Here is a 21,890-nt window from a genome sequence, read left to right on the forward strand (position 1 = left end):
CAACAAAACAAAACAAAACAAAAACTAACTTTCGGGTCACCTATTACTGTCTTCTCACAATCTGTCTCACCTTTTAACATACAAAGGCTTACAAACTTTACCTCCTTCCAGGGTTCTCTCCCTCCAGGTGGCACTAATTGAAGACTCTACCCTCACTTTCCAACCATGTCCACCCCTTAATATTTCAAGCCTTCTCCCTCACCTAACTCTGACTATTCCCCATCTCACTCTTGCACTGAAACTTTAGAGGAACTATTGCCCCACCCCTCACACATACAGGAGGGCACATTGCCTCAGGCTACCTATACCTGGTACACAGATGGCAGCTCCTTTGAACTCCAGGGAGTTCGAAAAGCAGGTTATGCCATAGTGTCGGATACTGAGGTGGTTGAGGCACAAGCCCTCCCTGCCCACACCACTAATCAACAGGCCGAACTAATAGCTCTTTCCCAAGCTTTCCAATTAGCCCAGGGACAATTTCTCAACATTTATACAGACTCTAAATATGCTTTTCATATTCTTCTCTCCCATGCTGCCATCTGGAGAGAGCATAGGTTGCTTACAGCTAAGGGAGGATCAGTAACCAATGCAGGCCAAATTATGGCCATGCTAGAAGCCTCCCACCTTCCCACAGCCATTGGAATAGTCCACTGCTGGTCCCACCGGACGGATGATTCCATAGTTTTCAAAAGAAATGGCCGGGCTGATGAGGCAGCTAAGGCTGTGGCCCTAAAAGGCCTAGATTCCTCTCTCCCATCACAAAACATCCTCACCTAAACTAAAACCCACACCTCCCCTGCTCTCTCCTGACACTCGTCAGATCCTGTCCTATCTACACCAGCTCTTTCATCCTAACAGTCAAGCTTTGTTTAACTTTGTTAGAGCTCATCTGCAGCCTACCTCTGAGGACTTGCGCTTCCTAAAGACCATTACTGCTTCTTGTAAGATCTGCCAGACCTCAGATCCTAGGGGCTAGGGGCTAGGGGCTCTCTCCCTGGGACTGATTGGCAGCTCGACTTTACCCCCATGCCAGCAGTCAAACGTGTCTGGTACCTCCTGGTTTTGGTGGACATGTTCTCGGGATGGGTGGAGCCTTTCCCCACCACTAACAAGAGAGCTCAGTTTCTGATCTCCTTCTCCATGAGATTATCCCACACTTTGGAATTCCTACTTTCCTTCAGTCAGATAATGGCCCTGAGTTCACTTCTCAGATTTCCCAGACCTTATCTAAAGCCCTTAACATTCCTTGGTATTTTCATATCACATACTATCACCGGTCCTCAGGAAAGATAGAACAAACTAATCGGTCCCTAAAAAACATTCTCGTTAAACTATCACAAGAGCTCCACCTCGATTGGGTAAAACTCCTCCCCCTGGCTCTTTTCAGGCTGCAAGCTCTCCCCAAAAAACCTTTGTCTATTTCACCTTTTGAGCTCATGTATGGGAGACTGGTCCTAAGTCCTGGTCTTTCAGCTAAACCCTCTCCTCTCCCTGACCACCTGCTTACTTCCTTACTCTGTCATCTCTGTTCCCCTTCTATGGATCTTTACTGACCACTATTTACCACGGCCATACACTAACCCCTGTCCATCTCCTATTAACACTGGGGACCAGGTCCTTCTTTCCCCTCCAAACCAAAGTTCCCCAACCCTTTCTCCTAAATGGCAGGGCCCTTTCAAGGTGATTCTTGTGACCCCCATATCTGCTAAGCTTGAGGGCTTCCTTCACTGGATTCATCTATCCACCTTAAGCCTTTCACCCCCTCTCAAGACAATGCCCCCTCCTACATATCAACTCCAACAGGATCTTGCTCCCTCAAGCTCCAAAAGATGCCAAGATCAACCACCCTGTCTCCAGTTCCAGAAGAATGAGGCCTCCACAGGAGTGGTGCTCGACTCTACTGGATTGGATATGCATCTTTCCTCCTCTCCCTCTTGCCTATTCCTGCTAAAGGTAATCCCTACGTATGGAGATTTGAGGTTCAAAAAACCATCATTGATAATAAAAAATCTCTCCAAATAGGGTCAACAAATTGTTCTATGGGAGGCTGTTGGGAGCCAATTGAAATAGCTATTGCCCCCACTTCTATCCCTCCCCTCTTATTTGATAGAATGTTTGTTTGCTTTCTCTTTGATCAAACAAAAGATTATTGCAAAAAATGGCTGGACAGGTATGGAGGCTGCCCATACTGGTCTTGCCAAATCCACTCACCAGCACAGAAGAAGCTCCTTCACCTGTATAAAAAGACCCTCTACTTATACATTCAAGACCCCTGGGATGCCAGATGGGAAACTCTACCGCCGCTACACACCAGATCTACCGATAAGTAATCCAGAGAAAATGTGTCCCAATTACCCAAAATCCAGGAATGGGAGAAGTAGAAGAGATAATTAAACACTCCTCTAAGGTTATTACCTCTCTAACATCCCCTCTTATGAATGACACAAAGCTGTCATTTAATCTCCTACTTCAGACTCTGACCTCGGCCTACAAGCTCCCAACTGGGCCATTTTAAAGCTTGCTGGCTGTGTGTACCACAGAAGACCAAGTCAGAGGTACCACTGACAGCCTCTGCAGTGACTCTGTCAAACAACCTTACCTCACCATTTACTAACTGCCCTGACTCTACGGTTGCCACAACCCCCTACCTTTCTCATATCACCCTCTTTGGCGTGGCAAGCTGTTTCAAGGCATCTGGGACACACTCTGTAGGAATGCTAAATTCTTTAGACTGTAATAAAACTATAATCCTTGATACCTCATCTCAACCCCAATGCCCCACCGGTAATATTTTGATTCTTTGTGGCACTCAGGTCTACCATCGTCTGCCTGCTCGTTGGTCAGGAGTTTGCGCTCTGGTACTCCTCTTCCCTGAGCTGGGGGTGATAGATGACAGAGAGGTCCTACCAATCCTGGTCATAGACTCAAAAGCTGCCCGGCAGGAAAAGAGGGCAATTCAAATCCTACCCCTGCTGGCTGCTGCAGGAATCACAGGCAGCTTTAGGGACCGGAACAGCAGGATTAGCTACCTCACTAACTCTGTATTATCAGCTTTCTTCCCAGTTCTTCCAGGACCTTCAAAAGGTGGCTCAGACAGTACTAACCCTCCAAGGACAGACTGACTCGCTGGCAGCAGTAGTACTTCAAAACCGACGCGGATTGGATCTCCTCACAGCTGAAGAAGGTGGCCTTTGCCTCTTCCTCCAGGAGGAATGCTGTTTTTTATGTCAACCAGTTGGGTATAGTGAAGGACAAAATCCAAAAACTCAAGACAGATTTACAAAAATGAAAGGAAGAGCTGGAGGCGTCTAGATCTTGGGCCTTTCAGAATCCCATATGGAAATGGATTCTGCCCCTTATCTCACCTCTCGTGCTAGTGTTTCTGCTTTTGCTTTTTGCACCCTGCTTAATTAACTTCCTCTCTACATTCTTCCAACAACAAATGCAAAAAATCTCTAACCAAACCATTAATCAGTTACTATTACAGGATTATCAACCTCTGCCCACAGAGCCAGATGACTATGACTCCGATGGTGGGGACCAGCTGTATCCCGAGATGGACAATGCCCCTAATCAGCAGGAAGTAGCTTGAAGAGCAAAAGCCGTCCCTGTGCCCTTCCCCCACCATCACTCCTTCTTGACTCCTCACTTTTTAATAAACCAAAAAGGGAGGAATGTTGGGATCAGTAAGCAGGCACCTCTAAGGCCAGCCCCAAGGGACCTGACAAACCAGTTCTCAGGCATTTGTGAAGACACCCAGACCACCTGCTAATCACCTGGAACTACCTGCGCATGCCCTGGGTCACCCTATAAGAGAACTCCTGGAGCCCCCCTTCCCTCTTCTGCCTTGTCTCTCTGCGACCCCCTTCTCCCTTCCCCTAATAAACCTCCCAGGTGGAACCGATCTAGTGTGATTTGTGAACCCGTGTGTAACCTGCACAGGCGCACAGGCGGACGTTTCCCAACATCCGTGAGTGGTTCCTGACATGGAATCTGAATTTTTTTTTTACTTTTTAAATTTTTATTATTATATTTTATAATTTACTCACTTTGTATACCGGTTATAGTCCCCTCCCTCGTCTCCTCCCTGTCCTACCCTCTCTCCCTCTTCTTCCCCTATACCTCTCTCCTCCCCTAGTCCACTGATAGGGGAGGTCCTCCTCCCTCACTGCCTGACCCTACCCTATCAGATCTCATCAGGACTGCCTGGATCCTCTTCCTATGTGGGCTAAGAGCTCAGGCTCTAAGATCAACATTCAATAAATGGGACCTCATGAAACTGAAAAGCTTCTGTAAAGCAAAGTACACAGTCAACAGAACAAAACGGCAGCCTACATTCTGGGAAAAGATTTTCACCAACCCTACATCTGACAGAGGGCTAATATCCAACCAAATAATTCAATTAAAAAATGAGGTACAAAGCTAAACAGAGATTCTCAACAGAGGAATATTGAATGGTAGAGAAATACTTAACAAAATGATCAATATCCTTAGTTACCAGGAAAATACAAATCAAAATGACTGAGATTCCATCTCACACCCATCAGAATGGCTAAGCTCAAAAACTCAAGTGACAATGCATGCTGGAGAGGATGTGGAGAAAGGGGAACCCTCCTCCATTGCTTTCGGGAAAGTGAACTTTGGGAATCAATTTGGCACCTTTTCAGGAAACTGGGAGTAGCGCTGCCTCCCAGCTCTACCACTCCTGGGCACATATCTGAAATTTGCTCAGCCATACACCAAAGTACCTCATTCTTGAGCTCAGTTTGTCATTATCTTACTAAGCCTTTGGGCCTAATTTGAAAGCCTGGCCTCGGTGCTGAGTCTCCTTAAGCTGTTAGTGCTGACCCCAGTGAGTGTGGTGTTAACCCACTAAAATTAACCCACTAAACATCTTATTTCTGTTCAGGTCCTCCCTGAGTTCTGTGCATGCCCTTTACTACAGGCTGATGTGACTTTTTTTTCCTCCCCCATCCCCATCTATTGGAATGCTGACATCCATATGCACATTTCCCCTTAGAAACCTCTAGTGTCTCCACTTGGCACCTGACCTGAAGGCCCCTTCAAGGTGTACCATGGTCTGGCCATAGCAACTACCCAGGCTCCCTCACTTTCGAAAGCCTGAGAACCTCTGGGTCCCTGGTTTAAATGCATTCAGGCGGGCTACGGAGCCTGTGCCTGCCCAAAGCCTTCACAAAGCACCTCAACAATGTCCACGATATCATCAAAAGAGACATAGGCTCCTCTTTGTCAGCTCATGGAATGGGAACATCAGAACCAGAAGATCACCCTGTAGCCAGCCTCTTAGGTGTGGGCACCGAAGAGTGAGGGGGACCAGGCTCCCTTGGCCTGAACACTGCCGTCTCCAACATGAAGGTAGTCATCACAATATCAGCACAACCCACCTCTTCCCTTGTGGATACTATGACCACTTAGTCCTGATGTTGTTTGGGGGACCCACTTCCCCTTCTTGTTGCCCTATTATCGGGATGAGGTTTTAGGGGTATCCCATTTTCCCCGGCCTTGCTAGTACTGCCAAACTACCCCTTCCTCTTTCTGGGAAAAGGCCTCTTAGCCAAAGTGGGAGCCTGTATTTCTCTCACTCTCCCAATCCACTCCAGCTTTGCCAGCCTTTCTGCTTCTTTTTCTCTATACCTCACGATCCCACACACTTTTCCCTCCTTTTTTCTGTCTTTCTTCTTATTATTACCTTTTACAATTTATTCACTTTGTATCTTGTTTATAGCTCCTTCCTTCATTTCCTCTCCATCCCACCCTCCGTCCCTCTTCCTCTCCTAGACCTTCCTCCTAGTCCACTGATAGGGGAGGTCCTCTTTCCCTACTGGCTGGCCCTAGCCTATCAGGTTCCATCAGGCCTGCCTGGATCCCCTTCCTCTGTGGGTTGGCTAGGTTACCCCACCAAGGATCATGCATACAGAGGACCTCGACTCCCTGCCCAGATGTAGCCTGTAGGCAGCTCAGTCTCCGTGTGGATACTTTAGTAATGGGAAGCACAGACAGTCTGATAAAACCCGGTTGCCTGACATTATTTTTAATGTCCTCGAAAGTGGATCCCCAAGTATGGTACACCCCAAACCTCTCTACAGCCAAAGATAAACTCCTTGTCATCCTTTACGGGTTGTAGAATCCCTGAAGGAAGACCTCAGACTCAAAAAGCATGTAAAAACAAAAAGCGTTTATTCTGCAGAAACAACTAGCATGTAGGGGTCGACCATTCATACAAATGGCGCCCCAAGTCAAAAGCACATGGGCTTTTAAAGGGGCCTAGGCATTTCTAGGGGTGACGAGCTAGTATCTAGTCTGATTGGGATACTGGGTTGGGGGCAGTTTCAGGAGGCAAAAGCTGATTGGTTGAGGCTAGGTGTCCAGACATTCAGAGCTGCTCTCTTGGGCTCTTTGGCCATACTTGTCATATTTGGTAGCTAATTGGCCCTAGTTTATCTATTGTGGGCCTTTTGTAAGAGTTAGGACATCCTGTTATGTGACTTTAATGGAGATTGGTTGAAGCCTGTGAGGGCTATTGTGACTCCCATTAGGCTAAAGCCGTGGGAAAAGGGGCAGTTAGTTAGACCTTGTAAAAATTTTGATCCTTTCAATCTAATTACAAAACCTTACCTATTACACCACCCAGGCTCAATACCCACACTCTATTTAAAGTCCTGGGGGACTTAAGCCTATTATTTCTGAATTTAAGTAAAGGCCTTGTATGCCCCATGTCTTCTCTCTTCCATCAGCATTCCCATACTCACAATTAAAAAAAAAATAAAGCAACAACAACAACAAAACCTAATGAACCTATTAGTTGATTAGGATCTTCAACTTACTAGCTCTGTAGTAGTTCTTCTCCACAACGTGGTACCCAACCCTGATATTCTTATTTTTACTATCACCTCAGAAACTTCTCATTTCTCTGTCCTATACCTCAAAGATGCTTTTCCCCCATTCCTTTCAGTCCCCAGTCACAAAGTATCATTGTCTTGTACTGACCTGAATACCGACCTTAGTAATCAACTCACCTGGACTATCATACAATAGGTGGTCTGGGACAGCCCATGGCTATTCTGCCAGGCTTTGGCCTCTGACTTACTTTCTTTGTCTCTTGCTCAATCTAATCTTATAAAATGTGGCAGTATCTTCTCCTCTGTAGCAATGACCCTACAAACTAGCTTAACTGACACCTCTGTTCTACTAAAATTCCTGTCTGGACAAGGATAGTCTCACACTCTAATGTGCAGCTGTCTACCCTTCAGATTACTTAGTTAGGGCCAATTGTTACTCCAACACACAAGGCCATTACCCTAAATAGAAAACCTTTAATCCAGTCATTCACTGTCACCACGACCAAGGACAAAATTTTATCCATCCTAGGAATGGCTGATTTCTTGAACTCTTGGATCACCTCTTTCTATCTTCTTGCTTGCTCCCTCTATAAGGTGCTCCTTGGCTCCTCATATGAGCCCTTCCTTTCTTGCATCAACTACCAAGCCTTTTCATAAGCTTCAAAGAGCCTTCCGATTCTGAATCAACAAAACAACCAAGCTTTTCAACTGGCTAAAAGACTAGGGCACTCCAAACCAAACTTTTGATCTGACGCAAGCTGCTTTTTGACTTTCCAAAGGTATGTATGGATTGTTTATTCCTGCTGTTCTCTGCCACCCACCATATTTGTTTCCAAATTCTAGAGTCTGCCTCTTCAGCTACTTCTTTCCTCTACCTTCTCTAATCATTTGTCTCTTGTCTGCTTGGTAAGTGTCCTCTCTCTGGCTCCTGGAGCCTGATGTACCCTCCAAGTTGACCACTTTATGGGCAAGTCTCTAGTTACTAAGACATTTATTCCTGTCCTATTGGAATGCTCCCTGTTTCCTTCCTCCTCCCACAAGCAAGTCTGTTAAGTCCTGCAGCTTCTTTAAGTCCGTCTGGGTCCCTGAGACCTTGTTTCTCATGACCCTCAGCATCCTCCTGCAACTCCTGCTGCTTTTTCTCTGCCATCTCTGGGCTTCTTCTCTGTCTCTCTGGTCTTATTTGGAGCTTATGAAATTTCCTTTGTCAGATTTTGTTTTCCAACCCTTCTTTCAAATACCACACACTCAGGTTTATTAAATCCTCAGATTGTCACTACAAACAGCTTGACCTCAGTACATCAGAATATCCAAACTTAGATGCTCAGCTTTCATATATTCTCCTGTGGTAATATGTTCTCCAGCTGCACAGACAAATAATTCTAAACTTGCTCTTCTCCTATCCTTCCTGCCTGGAGGCTTTTGCATATGAAAGTTTGATGTTGAACAGAACACCACTTTAATCAACAGTCCATCCAAAATTTGAGAAATTGCTGTCATTAGGCTTTAAAGGCCAATTCAGTTACCTATACCTCCCATATCCCTCTCTCCTTCACTAGGCTTTAACCCCTGTACTTGTTTTCTCTGTGATCAAAAGGAAGATTATAATAAAAAAGTACCCAGAAACTTATAAAAGTTGCTCATATTGATACTGCAAATACCATGGGACAAATATGGGCCATTATAATTTCCCCTCTCATATTTCTACTTCTACATTCAGGACAAATGGGTTGGATGGGAGAAGTGTGTCACTGAAAAACTGTATTGTGACCTGTGCAGCAGGTTCCTGGCAGGCACTACTGAAGTACAAAGATATATTACCCACTCTACCAACATCTGGTGTAAAAAAATAAATAGAAAAGAAGAAGGACTAAGAATGTGATAGTTGGCACACTTGTTTCAAATTACGTGTAAGGAGATTGCATTATGCTGATGACTCCGTTTCTTTCTTTCTTTCTTTTTTAAGTCTTTTAAAAAATTATTTAATTTTCATTTCTAGAAGCCTCACACATCTCTAACCTGACTAGGGTACAGACAATAGGTAGTGCATAGAAGTGAGAAGAGGCTTATGCAGAGAAAGACAATATCTATAATGTGTTGATCTTTATAAAGCATGCTTTAATTTTTATGTTCTTGAGTTTTGATATAATCCTGACAAATATTATTGTCTGGTTTTCTTCTCTCTGAGGAACTGAAGGATGATACTTAAGTTCTCCATAATAAAATGACATAGTCATACTTAGAAGATTAAAGACAACAGAAACATTACCCATGCTGGTTGAAGCATAGGTTATGATTAAATTGATACATGATTTATTTAAAACTTATTTATGTATGATTCTATGTGCTACAGACATATAGAAAATGTTTAACTAGAGGCCTTGGGTACAACTTTGTCCTAAAGTCCTTGATTGCCGCGTGTAATGGGCTAGGTATATTTTCCTGTGTGGTGAGTGGGATTAGAGAGTACAATACATAATAAAGTCAGAGATTGGTACTTAATGAAGGTAATATATAATATGGTTAATATGATTAGGTCGCCCTTCACCAAACTAGTCAAATACAATCATGATTTTGTATGCAATAATAGCCCTGAATATTGAATATATTTTTCAAGTAAAGAGGTATATTTACTTTCATTTTAAAACAGGGTCACACGACTATATATCATATAATTACAAATGTTTGTGTGCACACACACAGGATTCAATGTTAAAACTAAATACCTAGTGCTTAAGAATGTGTCTGAATTTAGAGACACAGTCTTTTAAAATGATGTTTATTATAGTGAGTTTTTTTTTTGGTTAGATGCTAATTCAATATAGTTTGTATTTTCATAAGGCTAGATTAGGAAAATGGCTAATCTTTTAATTAAGAGAAAGACTATAGAGGAAAACTACAAGGGAGACTCTGAAAAAGATAACCATCTCCAATATACCCAGAAAAGCCAATGAGCATTTTTTTCTGTGAAAACTCTTTGATCTTAAATGTCTAACATCCAGACATAGAAAAAATGAGTTTTTTTGCATAAACCAGGTGTTGTATGGCGTATTGTTATAATAGTCCGACAAATTACTACAATTATTTCAGCAGATTTGTAAGTGATTTTCTCTGAGAAATCTTTGAACACAGATTTTATAAGAAACAAATAAATGCCACACCTTTTACATATGTAAATATTATGTAGAAAGTTGAATGTAATCATTATTTAATTTTTAAAAAAGACTGTGATGACAATGTATATATATTTTTTAAAGTTTATTTATTATATATACAATGCTCTGCCTGCATGTATACCTGCAGGCCAGAAGAGGGCTCCAGATCTCATTATAGATGGTTGTGAGCCACCATGTGGTTACTGGGAACTGAACTCAGGACCTTTGGAACAACAGCCAGTGTTCTTAACCTCTAAGCCATCTCTCCAGCCCAACAATGCATATTTTAAAATAATGTTTATTTAAACTAAAAATAAATGGAATTTTATGTTCTTCAAAAATCAAACATTGAAGTGATGCTAGACAGCTCAGTATGTAAAGTGCTTGCTAGCCACATGTGGAGATGTTAGTTTGAATTTATAGAACCCATACAAAGCTAATGATGAAAATATACATCTGTAATCAAAGTGTTTCTAAGCTGAGATGAGTAGTGGAGACAGAATTAACCTTGAACCTTGTATAAAAAGTAGCAAACAGCAATGATTTTGTTTGAATGAATTTGATTTGAATGAATTAAAGACTGGTGAAAAAAAATTCAATGTAAAATACATAAGAAAATACATTAAAACTTCATATTAAATACTTGTAATAGAAACACAAAAAAATTTAAATTTTGGATTCAGGGTTTACTATGAAAGTTTTTTCTCAGAACTCTTCTCATAGCCTCTTTGACGTCTTGGTTTCTTAGACTGTAAATGATGGGGTTGAGCATGGGAATCCCAATGGTGTAAAATGTGGACACTACCATGTCATGCTCCAGGGAATAGTTGGAACTAGGTCTTACATACATGAAGAGCATTGTGCCATAATAAATAGACACAGCAGTGAGGTGAGCTCAACATGTTGAGAAGACTTTCCTCCTCCCATCAGATGATTTCATCTTCAGAATTGACAACAGGATAAAAGCATAGGAGACCAGAACGATCAGGATGGTGACTAGCTCTATGAAACTCACAAAGAAGAAGAGCAGAATCTATATAGGTTTCAGAGCAGGAAATAGCAAGTAGAGGAGGAATATCACAGAATATATGATTGACTTCGTTAGACCGACAGAAAGACAGGCTGAAAGTGGCAGCTGTGTGGATAACAGCATGCAGAATCCACCAGCATAGGAAGCAACGATCAGTGGCACATACACTCTAGGAGACATGCTAATAGCATACAGAAGTGGGTTGTGAATAGCCACATACCGATCATATGCCATTGCTGCCAAAAGAAAGCATTCTGTGGTTCCAAATGTAACAGCAAGGAACATCTGCATTGCACAACCATGAAATGAAATGATTTTGTTTTTGGACATAAAACTTACTAACATATTTGGGGTGGTATCTGAGGAATATCAGGCATCCACAGAAGACAACACACTGAGGAAGCAGTACATAGGGTTGTGGAGTTGAGGATCTCCAATGACTAAAATAATAAGTCCCACATTTCCTATTAGAGTAAAAAGGTAAATTGCTAGAAAGAGGAAAAAGAGAATGATCTGAAGGTTAGTGTCATCTGTGAGTCCCCTGAGGACAAATGTAGTGGCTTCTGTAATGTTCTTCATGTTGGAATCTCGTGCAACAGTGTTGACGATACATTGGTTAGTGTCCATACTACTATAATAACAACAGATAGTAATGTAAGTCAATGAACAAAGACTTATATATAAAGACTTATACTTATATACTCCAATCAGTGGTCAAGGAAAAAAATGGCTGCATGGTGATGTAGTAATATATGTCACTTACATACAATGAAGTAGAAGGTACTGCTGTTTAATATTATGCAGATGGACATATTACATAAAATATTCTATTGGTCCAAATCAACCAATATCGAAATTTCAATGGCATTCTTCACAGATTTCACAAATGAATCCTCAACTTAAATGTAGAAAAAGTCTCTCTCTTCCAGAAAACAATTACAAAGCTATCACAATACTTGATCTCAAAATATGTTACAAAATCATAGGATCAAAGACAATGTATTTCTATCTCCCCCTTCTTTCATAAGATTCCATGTACTCTGCCCAAAGTTTGGCTATGAGCCTCACCATCTGTTTTGATACCCTACTGGGGTAGTCTTTCAGAGGCCCTCTGTGGTAGGTTCCTGTCCTATTTTCTGTTTTCTCCCTCTTCCAATGTCCATCCTGTTTGCCTTTCTGAGTGAGGACTGATCATCTTACCCAGGGTCCTCCTTGCTTAGTTTCTTTAGGTGTACAGATTTTAGTATGTTTATCTTATATTATATGACTAATATCCACTTATAAGTGAATATACACCATGTGTGTCTTTCTGCTTCTGGGATGCCTCACTCAAGATGAGGCCCAGGATTCTTTTCTGAGACTGATACTCCAACCAAGGACCATTCAAGGAGATAACCTAGAATTCCTGTAGCCCATGGCAACCCAGTATCCAAGTGGGTTCCTTAGTAATGGGAACAGAGACTGTCTCTGACATGAACTCAGTGGTTGGCTTTTTGATCACTTCCCCTTGAGTGGGGAGCAGCCTTGCCAGGCCACAGAGGAAGACAATGTAGCCAGTCCTGATGAGATCTGATAGGCTAGGGTCAGATGGAAGGGGAGGAGGACCTCCCCTAACAGCGGTCAGGGAGAAGATGAGGGAGCTACAGCTGTGATACAAAGTGAATAAACTGTAATTAATATAAAAAATAAAAATAAAAAGACATTGTACAAAACCTATATGTATACCAACAAAATAGAGACTCAGAAATAAACACACATAACTAAAAAATTATAACTTTATCAAAGGATTCAAAACCAGTATTAGAAACAATCTTCTTCAATGAGTGGTGACAGGTAAATGGGATAGCCATGTGTAGAAGAATCTTCCACTATGCTTAAAAATTCTTCTAAAAGTATGAATTATCATAATTTTAGGAATGGCTTCCTGAAGATGAACAAAATCCAGAGGAAAGACATCAAGATACAGGCAAGAACATTCTGAAAAGAACCCTCATGGCATAGAATTTAATCTCCTAAACTGACAAAAGAATTACAAGAGGTTAAATAGCTCTGTTCAACAAAGGAAATCATCATCAGAATGAAACAAGTCTATGTCCTAAAAAACAAACCTGAATATTTGTTCATTATTTATCACACAAGAGATTATTAACATCTAAAAATTACACAGAACTTTCATAATGAAATTTCAGTGAATGTAGCCTTCCATACAATAAGTGGGCCAAAGAACTGAATAGATTATTCTCTAAAGGAAGAAAGAACGAATGAAAGAAAGAAAGAAAGAAAGAAAGAAAGGAAGGAAGGAAGGATGGAAGGAAGGAAATAAGGAAGAAAGAAAGAAAGAAAGAAGGAAAGAAAGAAGGAAAAGAAAGGAAATAATTAAAAACCAGTTGAAACAATGTTCAGTGTTCTTAGGAAAAATGCAAACTGAAAGTTCTTTGCGATTCTTTCTCAACACAATCATATGGCTATCAATGAGAAAACAAATGCTAGCAGGTACTGGTAAAAGAGGAATACTTAAAAACTGTCTAGTGCTTGTGGAAACACTTGAAACCACTGTGGATGAGGTTTCTGAAAAAGCTGAATGTTGACTGCCATCTGATCAAAGCTTTTCCACCCTGTGCTTATATCTCAAAGGGATGAAGTTCCTACCAAAGAGGTAATTGCACATCCATGTTTTTGGCTAAACTATTTACCAAGGCTAAGAAATGGAACCAGCGTAGATACCCATCATCATGTGAATGGATATAAGAAATATGGTGCATATACAAAGTAAAATTGTACTATATATAACTAATAGTGAAATCATGTAGGATATGTAAACTAGATTTTGAAAGATGAACACTCATTTATTCTCATATGTAGAACTTGGATTTAAATTGAGAGTCTTAAATTAAGAAACTTAAATCAATCCCACTGAAATCAGGGACAAGGCAAGGCTGCCCACTCTCTCTGTAGCTCTTTAACATAGTTCTTGAAGTCCTTGTTAGAGCAATAAAACAACTAAAGGGGATTAAAGGGATACAATTCGGAAAGGAAGAAGTCAAAGTATCACTATTCCCAGATGATATGACAGTATACCTGAGTGATGCCAAAAATTCTACCAGGGAACTTCTGAAGCTGATAAACAGCTTCAGCAAAGTGGCTGAATACAAAATTAACTAAAAAAAAAAAAAAAAAAAAAAAAATCAGTAGCCTTCCTGTATACAAAAGCAAATGGGCTGAGAAAGAAATTAAAGAAACAATATCCTTCACGATAGCCAAAAAGAACATAAAGTATCTTGGTGTAACTCTAACCAAGAAAGTCAAAGACTTGTATGAAAAACAAAAAACAAAAACCTCCAAGTCTCTAAAGAAAGAAAAGATAGCAGAAGAGGGAAAGATCTCCCATGCTCATGGCTTGGCAGGATTAACATAGTAAAAATGGCCATCTTACCAAAAGCAATCTACAGATTCAATATAATTCCCATAAAATTACCAATGCAATTCTTTACAGATCTTGAAAGAAAAAAATCTCAAATTCATATGGAATAACAAGAAACCCAGAATTGCTAAAACAATCTTCTATAATAAAAGATCTTCTGGAGGTATCTCCATCCCTGATTTCAAGATGTCCTAGAGAGCAAAAATAACAAAAACTGTGTGGTACTGGCTTAGAAACTTCTTCAATGTGTGAATATAGGACATGGGAACTGAGGGTTTGTCTTCTTTTCCTACCTCATTAATATAAGCTCTGTGCCATGCTAAATGTGAGGCTTTCTCTTACAATTTGTTCCTCTTAAACTGAATAACTAAGCTATGTGATGTTGGACAGCCAAATAAAATCACTGAGGGAATACATTTGCAAAAAAAAAAAAAAATAATAAGGTCCTATAATATACCAGACGGAGCAATAAATCTGGTTGAGTATGAAATGAAATTAATATTATTATATGATAATTTAGAAAGTTTCCATATTAGGTCACAGAAATAAGTATTGAAATTATATTAGCAAAAATTATGTGACCATATATCAAAGCCAAATAGTTTATCTTCAGCAATACAAAACATATTGATTATTAATATATAGGCCAATATTATTTTATTATGATTAAATCCAAAATATTTTGAATATATTTAATTATAAATTTTATTCATTATTGCTAGATGAGCAATACATGACCTGTTGATATAACTCACTGCCACACCCACACACAATAACTACAATTCAGATTTCTACATTATAGTGAGTTCATTTTGAGTTCAATTAAAATATTGTAAGAAACTGTGCTGGTCGGACATTGAAGTACTGTCCTAAGACAGAACTAAGTCAGAATAAATAAAAAAGGGAGCAATTGGGAGTTATAAAAACAAAAAACAACAAATTTTTGAGGAGTTTAATGATGTTGGATGTGAGGTGTGGTATCCTGTGGCTGTTATTCTAGCACCGTGAAGGCTGAAGCAGGAGAATTATTGTGAATTTGAGGTCATCATAGGCAACATAGTGAGCTGCATGTTACCTACCCTGTTGTACAAATACATGACCAGTCTTTTAAATTATTACAGTATCAAATGGTCAGCCATAAAAACATACATCCAGACTCAGGGCTTGAACTGAAGTATTTAGAAACATATATGCACATACACAGATAATATTAATGAATAAGAAATGTCATTAATTTTAAAGGGAGCAAGAAGTGTTATGTGGGAGGGCTTCAGGGAAGTAAAACAAAGGAAAGGAATTAATAATTATATTACAATTTCAAAAAGTAAAAGATTTTAAAAAATGTTACAATCTATATCTGTAAAAGATAATTTTAACAGGGAACAGAAAACACATCATTGTTTCATTCTATACATTACATTAAACTTCCTGTCATCACAGGGAACTTAAAGAAAAATACTGTTGTTATAACTGTAATTCTTAAGATTCTTGACACCAGAGAAACATCACTATTAAGTAGTAAACACAAGTGGCTTCTAGATTAGAAGACCATTAAAACTATTTTTATCAAAGTATAAGTCCCACTAGACTGCAGATGGATGGACTGTATCCTTCCCATACATTGCTGCTACTATTGTTCATTCTTTGAAATGGTCTGTTGTCTTTAGGAGAATAAAATACATACTATTAAAATTGGAACATTCTTTTTTTTTGTTTTCTTTTTTTTTTTTTTTTTCAATGCAATTTATTCAGGAACCTTGAACAATCATCTGACCCTGGGTAAAGCCAGCCCACTTTAAATAGCCTCTGGGTAGCCAACCTCAGCATGCCATGTGGGCAATGCGGAAAGGTCCACATACATGGAAGCAAGCCAGATCCTCAGCCTTAGCCAAATGTGGAGTTGTTTGTGACAGAGAGCACTCACCATCGGGAAGGTGGAAGGCGGAAACCAGCTCCATCTTTCAGGCGCCGCATTACGCAGCTCTCTACAGTTCCCCCTTTTTGTTTTGGACGCATCAGGCAAGAGTAGAGGTCTGATCTCTGATATTAGAAATAAATTGGGACTTTGTACTGATGTTCATGTAGGTGTCATCCACCCAAAGAGCATCAGACCCGACGGATACCTTTTTCTCAGAGGCGGGACCTGGGGCATCAACCCGCAGGAACATTTTTTTTTTAAATTTTTTTATTAATTACACTTTATTCATTTTGTATTCCCCCATAAGCCCCTCCCTCCTCCCCTCCCGATCCCAGCCTCCCTCCCCTTTCTGCATGCATGCCACTCCCCAAGTCCACTGATAGGGGAGGTTCTCCTCTCCTTTCTGATCTTAGTCTATCAGTTCTCATCAAAAGTGCCTGCATTGTCCTCTACTGTGGCCTGGTAAGGCTGATCCCCCCCTCAGGGGGAGGTGATCAAAGAGCAGGCCAATCAGATTATGTCAGAGGCAGTCCCTCTTCCCATTACTATGTAACCCACTTGGACACTGAACTGCCATGGGCTACATCTGTGCAGGGGTTCTAGGTTATCTCCATGAATAGTCCTTGGTTGGAGTATGAGTCTCTGGGAAGTTCCCTGTGTTCAAATTTTCTTGTTCTGTTGCTCTCCTTGTGGAGACCCTGTCCTTTCCAGCTCTTACTATTTCCCACTTTTTACATAAAATTCCATTCACTCTGCCCATCAGTTGGCCATCAGGCTCAGCATCTGCTTTCACAGTCTGCAAGGCAGAGGCTTTCAGAGGCCCTCTGTGGCAGGTTCTGAGGTTGTTTCCTGTTTTCTTCTTCTGGCTTTCAGAAGCCTCTGTAGAAGGTTCCTAGGTTGTTTCCTGTTTTCTTCTTCTTCTGATGTCCATCCTCTTTGCCTTTCAGGATGGGGATTGACCGTTTTAGTTAGGGTCCTCTCTCTTGCTTAGTTTCTTTAGATGCACAGATTTTAGTGTGTTTGTCCTATGTTGTATGTCTATATGAGTGAGTATATACTGTGTGTGTCTTTTTGCTTCTGGGACAACTCACTCAGGATGATCCTTTCCAGGTCCCACCATTTACCTGCAAATTTCATGATTTCCTTATTTTTCATTGCTGAGTAATTTTCCATTGTATAGATGTTTCTGCATCCCTTCTTCAGTTGAGGGGCATCTGGGTTATTTCCAGCTTCTGGCTATTACAAATAAAGCTGCTACAAACATGGTTGAGCAAATGTCCTTTTTGTGTACTTGAGCCTCTTTTGGGTATATGCCTAGGAGTGGTATGGCTAGATCTTGAGGAAGCACTATTCATAGTTGTCTGAGAAAGTGCCAGATTGATTTCCAGAGTGGTTGTACAGTTTACATTCCCACCAGCAGTGGAGGAGGGTTCCCCTTTCTCCACAACCTCTCCAGCATGTGTTGTCGCTTGAGTTTTTCATCTTGGCCATTCTGATGGGTGTAAGGTGAAATCTCAGGGTTGTTTTGATTTGCATTTCCTTAATGGCTAATGAGGTTGAGCATTTCTTTAAATGCTTCTCTGCCATTCGATATTCCTCTACAGAGAATTCTCTGTTTAGCTCTGTTCCCCATTTTTTAATTGGATTACTTGATTTGCTGCTTTTCAGCTTCTTTAGTTCTTCATATATACTGGATACGAGTCCTCTGTCAGATAAAGGGTTGGTGAAGATTCTTTCCCAATCTGTAGGCAGTCGTTTGGTTTTGATGATGGTGTCCTTTGCTTTGCAGAAGCTTTTCAGTTTCATGAGGTCCCATTTATTGATTGTTGCTCTTAGAGCCTGTGCTGTTGGTGTTCTGTTCAGGAAGTTTTCTCCTATAGCAATGAGTTCTATGGTATTCCCCAGTTTTTTTTTCTAGCCGATTTAATGTGTCTGGTTTTATGTTGAGGTCTTTGATCCACTTGGACTTCAGTTTTGTGCAGGGTGATAAGTACGGATCTATTTTTATTTTTCTACATGTAGACATCCAGTTGGACCAGCACCATTTGTTGAAGATGCTATCTTTTTTCCATTGTATGGTGTTTGGCGTCTTTGTCAAAGATCAGGTGTCCATAAGTGTGTGGGTTTATTTCTGGGACCTCTGTTTGGTTCCATTGATCCACCATTCTGTTTCTATGCTAGTACCATGCAGTTTTTATAACTGTTGCTCTATAGTACAGCTTGAGATCAGGGATGGAGATACCTCCAGAAGATCTTTTATTGTAGAGGATTGTTTTAGCAATTCTGGGTTTCTTGTTATTCCATATGAAGTTGAGAATTTTTCTTTCCAGGTCTGTAAAGAATTGTGTTGGCAATTTGATGGAAATTGCATTGAATCTGTAGATTGCTTTTGGTAAGATGGCCATTTTTACTATGTTAATCCTGCCAAGCCATGAGCATGGGAGATCTTTCCATCTTCTCATATCTTCTTCTAATTCTTTCTTGAGAGACTTGAAATTTTTTTCATACAAGTCTTTGACTTGCTTGGTTAGGGTTACACCAAGGTACTTTATGTCCTTTGTGGCTATTGCGAAGGGTGCGGTTTCCCTAATTTCTTTCTCAGCCTGTTGTCTTTTGTATACAGGAGGGCTTCAGAGTTATTGGGTTAATTTTGTAGGCAGCCACTTTGTGCTGAAGTTGCTTATCAGCTGAAGGAGTTCTCTGGTAGAATTTTTCTTGTCACTTATATGTACTATCATACCATCCTCTAATAGTGATACTTTGACTTCTTCCTTTTTGTATCCCCTTGATCTCCTTTAGTTGCCTTGTTGCTCTTGCCAGGATACAAGTACTAAGCTGAAGAATTAGGGTGTGAGTGGGTAGCCTTGCCTTGTCCCTGATTTCAGTGGGATTGATTTAAGTTTCTCTCTGTTCAGTTTGATGTTGGCTAGAGGCTTGTTGTGTATATTGCCTTTACTATGTTCAAGTGTGTGCCTTGTATTCCTGATCTCTCCAAAATTTAGATCTGAAAGTGTGAATGTTGGATTTTGTCAAATGCTTTTCTGATATCTGAGGAGATGATCAAGTGTTTTTTTTTTCTTTCAGTTTGTTTTATTGGGGATTACATAGATGGACTTCCATATTTTGAACTGTGGAGAGCTGAGACTCAGACACCACTAGATGACGCTGACATTCCACCCTCAAAACTGTAAACAGCCTCCAGTACACATGCGCGAATTGTGTAAGCACGCTATGCATGCTGGGCCCGAGTCATCAGGCGGGGTAAAGAGTGAGCAGCCAATCAGGGTATTGACATGTCACTCAGGTGCGACCCGGGCTTATATAAACAGCGCCACATCGGGGCTCTCTCTCTCCTCTCCTCTCCTCTCCTCCTCCCCCCCTCTCTCCCCGCCCAGGGCGGGCGGCCCGCGGGACGCCATGGCGTCTCTAGGCCAATGCCCGCGGCCCTCTCCTCTCCTCTTTTCATCGTGTGACTGTAATAAAGATTTTGTTGTGGGAGGATCCTTGAGTCCGCGTGCGTTTCTGCCGGCGAGACGATCACGCGGCTCCCAACATCTGGTGCTGAAACCCGGGAGCAGGGAGCCTGCTACTGCCAGTGCTGGGTAAGGAGAGCCCCCATTAGCGGGGAGGAATTCAGAACCGCAACATTAAGGTTTGTCCTGAAAGACATGTTCGATCTTGATTTATCCCGTTTCTCATTTCGGCTAGCAGAAGCCCTTATGGCCTTCCCTGCTGTGATAGCTGCCATAGCTCTCCTTTTTTTGGTTTCGTGCAAACTTGAGGGCTGCCTCGGAAGGAAAGGATTAGCAAAAGGTTAAGGGTAGGGGAGATGCGAGACGACATGCCAAAATCAGGACGTGAGAAGAGATTAGGGGCCCCAATGGATAGAAATAGAGACGTCTCTAAGAAGAAAGGCCCTTCTGTGGATGTTAAAGTCACGGAAGTGAAAGATAAGGGAAAAAACGCCCTGGGAATAAAAGGTAAAAAAAAAAAAAAAAAAAAAAGAAAAAAACCCAATAAAAAAGCCTCTTTATCCAATAAGATTAAAATTCCCGCTAAATGCCTGGGCGCAGCCATCTTGGCTTTCATCAGAGGCTTCCACGTGGCTGGCAACTGGGCGCAGCCATCTTGGCTTTGGGAAAAATGGGCGGGACCTTGGGTATATCAGCGGTTTCCACGTGGCTGGCGCCATCTTTGATTCGGGCAAGAAAGCCCTCCCCATGTGGCCGGCACCATCTTTAATTCGGGCAAAGAGGCCCTGCCTCCCATGTGCTCTCCACATAATTCATTTAAAGGACTGGTGATTGTTCATTACAAAATGTTTTTTATGCTCTTTTAAAAAAAATTCTAGCTAATAGGTTTGGTATGGCTAAAATAATTTTTACAGTTTAAAATTGTTCTGTTAAGCAGTTAATTTTAAAGCTTATTTAATCACTAAAAACTTTTGGTTGTGGGGGATTATAGATGCTCCACAGTGTTTACTGTATCAGCAACACCTAGTGGCTATACTTGGTGTTGTCAGTCGCAGCTTACTAATGCTAACACATGGCCTGCCGCCATAATGGTTCAGCAATAAAAGGCACGTAAAGCTGTAGTTTGGCTGCCATGTTTGTTTAGGGTTTCCAGCTGAGTTCAGTTGCACGTGGCCAGCTGCCATACTGGTCTGGAGATAAAAAGGATAGAGCTATGAGTTTGCCACCATGTTATTCAGGTACTGTTCAATTTTAATGTCGTATCCTTTGTTACAAAAAACCCTGCAACAATGGGGATTGCATATTGCCACTGAAAAGGTCCAAATTTCAAAAGTGGGTTCCTTTCTAGGGACTGTTATTTATCTGGAACAAATAGTTCCTCAAAAAATAAAAATTCGCAGGGATCATTTACATACCTTAAATAATTTTCAAAAATTATTAAGTGATATAAATTGGCTTAGGCCGTTTTTAAAGATTCCTTCTGCTGAATTAAAACCCCTATTTGATATTTTAAAAGGGGATGCTCATATTTCTTCACCCAGAGCCTTAACACCAGCTGCAAGCCACGCCCTGCGAGTGGTAGAAAACGCTTTACAGGATGTCCAATTAAAACGTGAAGATGAAACTAAGACCTTTGACCTGTGTGTCATTAAAACTAAACATTTACCAACTGCTGTATTATGGCAAGATGGACCCTTAGTGTGGGTTCATCCCAATGCTTCTCCTACAAAAATTATTGAATGGTATCCGGATGCAGTTGCTCAACTCGCACTTCGTGGGTTAAAAACAGCCATTACATACTTTGGGAAGGAGCCAAAGTCTTTAATAGTGCCTTATACGGCTCACCAAGTTCAGGTATTAACTGCTACCTCTGATACTTGGGCGGTGCTAGTTACCTCCTTTAGTGGTTCAATTGATAATCATTACCCAAGACATCCTATTTTGCAATTTGCTTTAACTCAGGAGGTAGTCTTCCCGCATGTAACGTCCCAAAAACCACTTCGGGATGGATTGATAGTTTATACAGATGGGTC

The 21,890-nt window shown here is 41.0% G+C and overlaps 1 pseudogene; it reads right to left on the reverse strand.

The window, feature by feature from the left end:
* Positions 1-10,694: 10,694 nt before the first annotated feature.
* On the reverse strand, positions 10,695-11,624 carry LOC110543075 (olfactory receptor 141-like; annotated as a pseudogene).
* Between the last annotated feature and the right edge of the window lie 10,266 nt (positions 11,625-21,890).

Source organism: Meriones unguiculatus, chromosome 7 (genome assembly GCF_030254825.1).
Source record: "Meriones unguiculatus strain TT.TT164.6M chromosome 7, Bangor_MerUng_6.1, whole genome shotgun sequence".
Lineage (NCBI taxonomy): Eukaryota > Metazoa > Chordata > Mammalia > Rodentia > Muridae > Meriones > Meriones unguiculatus.